This window comes from Adiantum capillus-veneris, chromosome 11 (assembly GCF_014529385.1).
Source record: "Adiantum capillus-veneris isolate H3 chromosome 11, ASM1452938v2, whole genome shotgun sequence".
Lineage (NCBI taxonomy): Eukaryota > Viridiplantae > Streptophyta > Polypodiopsida > Polypodiales > Pteridaceae > Adiantum > Adiantum capillus-veneris.
The window spans coordinates 99594241-99601675 of record NC_140941.1 but is presented as its reverse complement, the minus strand read 5'-3'; positions in this window follow the sequence as shown (position 1 = coordinate 99601675).

Below are 7435 nucleotides of genomic sequence, written 5' to 3'. Positions count from 1 at the left end.
ACCTTTGAAGAAGTCTTTTCAAACTACCATTTGGAGTATGGTTTTCCAAATAGAACGCAAAAAATTGTTGTAGGTTGGAAAAGTTTAGAATAGCTAGTTTATAACATTTTTAAACTTTTGAATTAGAAATTCTCTAAATGTAGAATGATTAATTATCATATGATCCATACCCATCATTAGCACTCGAGATTGGTGATTGCTTTGTAGCTTACTCATTGTGGGTCAGTCGAAGCACTTTTTACTATGTGTAGGAGAGGTGTCTATTACGCCTTTATGTTTATCTCTTTTGTCTTTTGAGTGTTCTTTTCATGAGAATGATGGAATTTACGCATTTGTTATAACACGTGTGCAGGGACTCTGAGTACTTATCATCTCATTGTTGGGTATTGTTTACATTATCTAGGTTATTGCATCGTATATTATGCACTTTTTGGGTTACATTCTCGGAATGAGTCTCAAAGGTCTTTGTTTTCTTGAGCCTCAAATTTGAGGCATCTTTTTGGCGAGCATTTTCAAGTATACTCTTTTTGGTAATAGTAAACATATTCCAATGAAATTTCTCTCTCTCTCTCTCTCTCTCTCTCTCTCTCTCTCTCTCTCTCTCTCTCTCTCTCGTGTGTGTGTGTGTGTGTGTGACGTGTTGGGACCCTCTTCTCTCTCCCGTGTGCTCTCTCATCTTGCATCCCATGATCTCTCTTGTCCCCCTCCCCTCACTCTTCCTTTCTTATTCTATCTCTAATGATCATGCTCCCTCCCCCTTCGCTGCAAGGTGCACTTGAGAGCAGATTTTGAATCCCCCTCCCCCCAAAGTAATTGGGGACCCTTGTGCACAAGATCAAAAAGGGGGAGGGGGGGGAAATTTCTCCTCCTCTCCTTCAAACACAACCCCTCCTCCTCTCCCTCGGACACAACACCTCCTCAAAGGCTATTTGAAAGTATGTGCCATCAAGAAGATATGAAATATTGTGTGCTTCTTTATGGGTCCGAGTATGGGGTGGTAGCACTTGTAACTCCCCTTGAAATGCATTTGATCCCCATGAATGTAGATGCATAGAGGCTCTCCACATCAACTTCATAAAACTACATGGGGGGCAATGTTATGGAAGATGGCATATAACACATGTGCTTCATGATGCATGTTATTGAATTAGTTCTTATTATGAGTGATTTGATTAAAATAGATTTTCAATTATATAGCATGCAATAAAAGCAATAGAACAGCAAAGGTAGCAAACCTTTTTTAAGGAATGACCATTAATAGAGAAAATTCAAGAAAGAATGGGAGACTTTTTGAAGGTTGCATTTATTGAGGGCAAACCCCATCAAAAAGGAATTTGTATTAAAGAGAGTACAAGCTTTTGAGCTCTTATTAAGCTAGTATGTAACATTATTGATCTCCATTCTAAGCATGATATGAGTAGAGTGAGCTCCTTATCGCTTGAAAAGATAATGAATAATGAGTGGTTTATAGTGGTTAAGAAGCCAAGCGAGCACATGCAATGGTTAGGCACTTGGCTTCTATACCCACCAACATCCCAATTGACAACGAATAAGTCCGTAAGGAGATTATGGACATATATACATATATACAATGTACGTAGAGTCTACATCTATATCCAATTCCCATGAGCACTCAATATTGGAGTAAAGGCAGTATGCCTCACTCCGGAGTCAAACACGGTGTCCGGTCTCCCACTTACCCATATTTTATTCATGTATATACAAGAATAAGGAGCTCTCTCTACCTACTCTTAGAGGTGGCTCCACCCCACACCGGTCTCGTCTTCTCCTTCTCACATGCATGCATCCATATACTCTGCCCACAACTGGTATGAGAGCCACATGGGCCACAGGAAGGAAGGCATCATGCTCGCACTCAACCGTGAAGAAGAAGGTGAATAGTGCTTTAACGTTCTCATATCTACAAATGGACAAGCAAATGGGGAGCTTTGAATCGGGTGCAAAGCCTTTGGATTAAGGCTAAAGCTTAAATAGAACCGGCAATAACTTTGACATTAACACCATTGCAAAGGTAGCGTAGAAGCTTGCAAATTTTGCAACGCAAGAAAAGAAGATCCAAGGTTGTTGTGAATTAATGCTATTGTGAAAAGCTTGCTCTAGCGCAAAATTCACTAGAGTAGTAGTAGTTGCTTTGGAGGGTAGCACAAAAACTAAGCACAAACCAAGTGGTGTTGAGAGCCTTGGTGACGTAGTGGGACATTGAAGCAACCTGGAAATTGTTGGAAGAAGCAAGAGGGTGTGGAGGCACACACACACAAACAACCACAGGAGCCAATCGGAGAAGCAAGGAAGGAAAGATTGAGCTCATGTGAGTCTTAGAGAGGGTGTGTACACACAGACACACACTCGTTGGTGGGTGTATTTCTTCTTGTCTTTGCCTTGTATTCACATACAGCCTCGGATTTGGCTTCACGGCTATGAGAGAGAGCGAGAGAGATGTCATAAAAATCTAATATCTAACCAACCCAAATTATTTTCTCATATTAAACTGATCATTTAATGTGGGAGAATAGATGGGAACAAGGTTTACATGTGCTTTCGGGTCTATCTCGACGTGGGGCCAATTGTAAAGGGCCCAAATGAGAGATGATTTGTCAAAGAGCAAGGTTAGCTAATGGAGCTAAAAGACCTCAGGGTTAGCTTCATTAAAGACCTCCAAAGGTTAGTGTTAAAAAGTCCTTTGACCTTAGGTAAGCTAGGGCTAAGCTTGAGGTGAGAACTCGGCCCAAGCTTGAGGTGCTTGTTGTGCTTCATGACTAAGGTGCTTGAGGTGCTTGCTGACTAATGTGCTTGAGGTACTTGTCGTGCTTGTCGACTAGGGAGCTTGAGGTGCTTGTGGGAACACTGCCCAAGCTTGAGGTGCTTTGTCATGCTTGTTGAGGGTGAGGTGTTAAAAAATTCAAATCCCATCCCTACAAGAGAGGGGGGAAGCCCTAAAGCTAGGGGGGTGAGAGAGAACACACACACCCTCACACAAGGCAAGCTTGGTACAAAGAAAGCATATAGGACACTTGTCAAGTTCCTCCTCATGTTGCCCTCATGGTCTGCCTAAAGCCTATTGGTTAGACTCCCAAGGGGTCCAATGATAATTTAGTAGATTTAATTAATTGTTTTTGTTTTCAAGTCCTCTCTCAAAGGGGAAAGGGGGACGCTTGTCCCAAGACTACCCTTGTTGCTTGTAATGCATCTTGCATGTGATTGGCTAATCTTGCAGGGGTCCACTGAGCTTCAAGCTTGAGCTACAAGGGGGGGTCGACCAAAGCAAGAAGGGGGCTAGCTTGGGGGGTATACTCTCCCACACACACTCAATTGTGTGAAGTGCAAAGTGCAAGAGCTCTGTCTCCTTCTCCAAGCTAGTAGAGAAGTTGAGAGCCTACACGAACACTCTTGGCTATGGAATGCAATTCCAACCAAGAGCTATGCTTCAATGCTTAAGCTTGCCATGTTCTTCATCTTCATTACTATGCTATTATGTATGCTAGCAAGAAGAGTGATGATAAGTGAGGAACTAATTCTTTCTCCTATGAAATGTTTCTTCTTCCTCTTCCCTACCCTAATTCCTCGCTAGCTCTCTCCATCTTTGAAGGTGTTTGAGGCCTTGGGACTGAGACTTGGAATAGTTAATGCTTTTGACAAAGTTTATGTTATGTTGATGATGCATGAAGCTTTCCATCTTCATTGCATCACCTAGGTCACAAGGAACACAAAGCTTGTATTGTACCAAGTCTCTCTTAATGGGAGAATCTATAATACAAATGCCTATTGGAGGGGGACCGGCTCCACATAAATCCGGTCCTCAACTATTGTCAAGTTCTCTAAATTCTCTCTCTTGCAAAAGTATTGTTCATGCCAAGTTAATTAAGTACTATGTTTATGTTGCTACCATCAATTAAGTTCACCCTCTATGCTCACAAAGTAATATCACAAAATGCTTTCTCTAATTTTCCTAATTCCGCTACTCTCAAAGTCATAGGCCATTTCCATTACATTGGTATCAGAGCATTTGGTTTCTCTTTTCTTGCTTAAGAAGAGAGGTCCTTAAGTAGCCTATTAATGATTGATTTTGTTACTTATAATAGGGTAAGTGGTACTGGGATCTATTATCGGTTTTGTTGAGCCCACGATGTGGGATATGGTGCACACCTCGGGAGCTTTGGTCTTAATAATGGAGTCTTTATAGACTTACCAACGGCTTTACCATTATTGAGCCATAAGAAGTATGAAAGGAGCTATCCCTCGGCAACTCTGCAATATTAGACCCACTTCACTACTCTCTATAATTGATCAATTCAAGTCGTGGGTGTAGATACTTAAGTGCTGATTTTCAAAGGCTAAGAGGAGTAGCGACTAAGGTTTTGAATTTCCAAAGAATACACTAAGTAAACACATAATATAATTAGCATGGCTGACAATAACCAAGAGAGTAGAATGAACATTGATAACTTGGATTTTGCACATGAAGGTGCTAATGATGATGCCCCCATTGCAAGCCAGAGTTACTCAACAACTTTGCGCTTATGGGATTACCCTTCCTCTCCAAGAGGAGAGAGAGCTTAGGAGGCCTCTTGAAGAGACCCCCAAAAGAAGACTCTCTCCCATAATAAAGGAGGAATTCAAAGAGCAAGAAAGTAATAAATTTTTAAGTTCCTATGAAGAAGTGGCTCCACGAAGACGACAGTCTAGATGATCGCCAACTCCTCCCAAGAGGAAATGTCCAACCCACAGTCCTTCTCCTCGTCACTCTGAAAGGGAAGAGAGGAAACAAAGGAAGAAAAGGGCAAGAAAGAGGTCACCCTCTTCTCCTTCTTCTTCACCTTCCTCCTCTTCCGACGAATGCTATGGCTATTCTCTTAGAGAATACGAGAGGGGAGGACATCTCAAATCTTATTCTGCATGGCGAAGGTCACAAAAGCTCAAGAAGTTCAAAGAGGGAGGAAAGAATATCTCTTTTCTCACCTATGATGGCACCTTTGGTGCCACCGACAAAGTATTGGCCTTCATCCAGCAATTTGATGTGGTCTTTGGAGATGAGGGCTTCATGGAGTCCTCCAAGCTACACCATGTAGCTATGCACTTCCAAATATTGGCTCGTCAATGGTGGGCTAGCCTTCATGGTGGCAACGGCAAAGCCCCAAAGACATAGAAAACTCTTTGAATTTCCATCATGAAGCAATTCCTTGCGAGCAATGCAAAGGACAAAGTGCTTCGCGAATGGCGCAGTTTGAAGCTTCTCTCTCACGAGTCTATCCACAAATATGTAGACAAGTTTTGGGATTTACATCTCAAGGCTAATGTCTTCCAAAAGATAGACTTCAATGAGCAAAAGCATCAATTATGTGCGGGATTACCTAAAGAGGTGGCCAAATACGTCAACTCTCAACGGCCTGGATCTATCACCGAAGTAATCCACCACACCATGGTTGCTTCGCGCATCAATTTCCAACAAGGGGCTAGACGGAATGTCAAGCCCATTGAAAACAAAGACAAAAATGATGAAAAGGGGAAAACCAATGCCGAAAATTCTTCCCAAGGTAATTCCAACAACAACAACAACGATCGGTCCAAGGAGAAGGGAGTTTACAAAGGTAAAAACAAACTCTCTTCCGAAGAGCTTGAAGCTTTTCGCAAGGACCATAAATGTTTTAAGTGTGGAAAGCAAGGACATGGCTATCGTCCTTGCCCCAATAGAAATGCTCTCAATGAGACTCCTAGAGCTTCCACCATCGAAGTTCCGAAGGAGGATGCTCATTGCAAAGGATCACCTCTCTTCTATGCTTGGGAAAAGGTAAGGAGCATGATGCCTTCATCTTGTTTGACCCTGGCTCTACTCACAACTTCATATCAATGGAGTTGGCCAGCAAGTTGGGCATTCAAGCTTTCGAGATGGGAGATGTTGTAATGGCCGACACTGCTTTCAAGGGACAGCGAGCCTCCGTTACTCCCTTGATTGGGAAGTTGAGGCTCCATGTCCAAAGCTATGTCAACAATAAGACTTTTTCATCTCTCCTCTCCAACATGAGGATGCTATCCTAGGGGCACCATGGTCAATCGCATGGCTGTCAACATGAAGTTCCTTGAAAGGAGAATCTACTTCACTTACAGGGGAAAGAACATGTATATAGATGCTAATGAGTATGGTCTTACCATACCACTTGTAAATCCTCTTGCTTTTGATAAATCAATGAAGAGCTCAGTTTTTGCGTACATGATTTTTTTCAAAGAGTCCCTAAAAGGTCCTAATGTTTCATCAAATGTAAATGGTAGTAATCAAGAAGAGTTAGACTTGTCTAATTTTCTAAAAGGATTACAAGATGTGTTCATCAATGATATCCCTATGGACTTACTTCCAAAACGAGGGGATGATGACCATTGTATTGAGCTCCTACTAGGAAGCTCACCGCCTAGCAAGCCTCCTTATCGAGTTTCCCAAGTTCAACAAGAGGAGATCATGAGGCAAGGACAAGAGTTTGTAGACAAAGGGATGGTGAGACCTAGCTCCTCTCCCTTTTGTTCTCCAGTCCTTTAGTGCAAAAGAAAGATGGTACATACCGTATGTGTGTGGACTATTGAGCACTAAACCATATCACTATCAAAAATATATTTCACGTGCCTCGAGTAGAAGATCTATTTGATAAGCTACAAGGATCTACCTGCTTCAAAAGGATTGACCTTAAAAGTGGCTATCATGAAGATATCATAAAGACCGCGTTTCGTACAATGTTTGGTCTTTATGAATATCTAGTCATGCCTTTTGGCTTGACTAATGTACCAGCCACGTTCAATCGTCTAATGGAGAAAATATTTAGACCCTACCGCAAATACTCTGAAGTGTTCTTTGATGATATCATCATCTACTCCAAGTCCTTGGAGGAACACGAACAACATCTCCAAGTGATTTTTCAGGCATTGAGGGAGAACAAGCTTTTTCTCAACCAAAAGAAAAGCGAATTTTTTCTTCAAGAGATTCAGTACGTAGGTCATATTATCTCTCAAGATGGTATCCGTATGGATCCATCAAAGTTAGAGGTAATAAAAGCATTGCCTAATCCAAGGAATATACACGAGCTAAGAAGCTTATTGGTATGTGTGCATACTATAGACGCTTCATAGCAAAATTTTCTCAAATAGGAGGACCATTACATGACTTAACAAAGAAAACGTTAAGTATTCATGGACTGCTAAGGAGCAAAATGCTTTTGACAAGCTCAAAGAGAATCTTACCTCCCAACCAGTCCTCATGCTTTTAGATCTTTCAAAACCATTTGAGGTCCAATGTGATGCTTGTGGTGATTGCCTTGGAGCAGTCTTGCTTCAAGAAGGGCATGTCATAGCATACAAGAGCCGAAGGTTCAATACGGATGACCGATTCTTGGGCATTTATGAGAAAGAGCTTTTAGTTGTTCTACATGCCCTA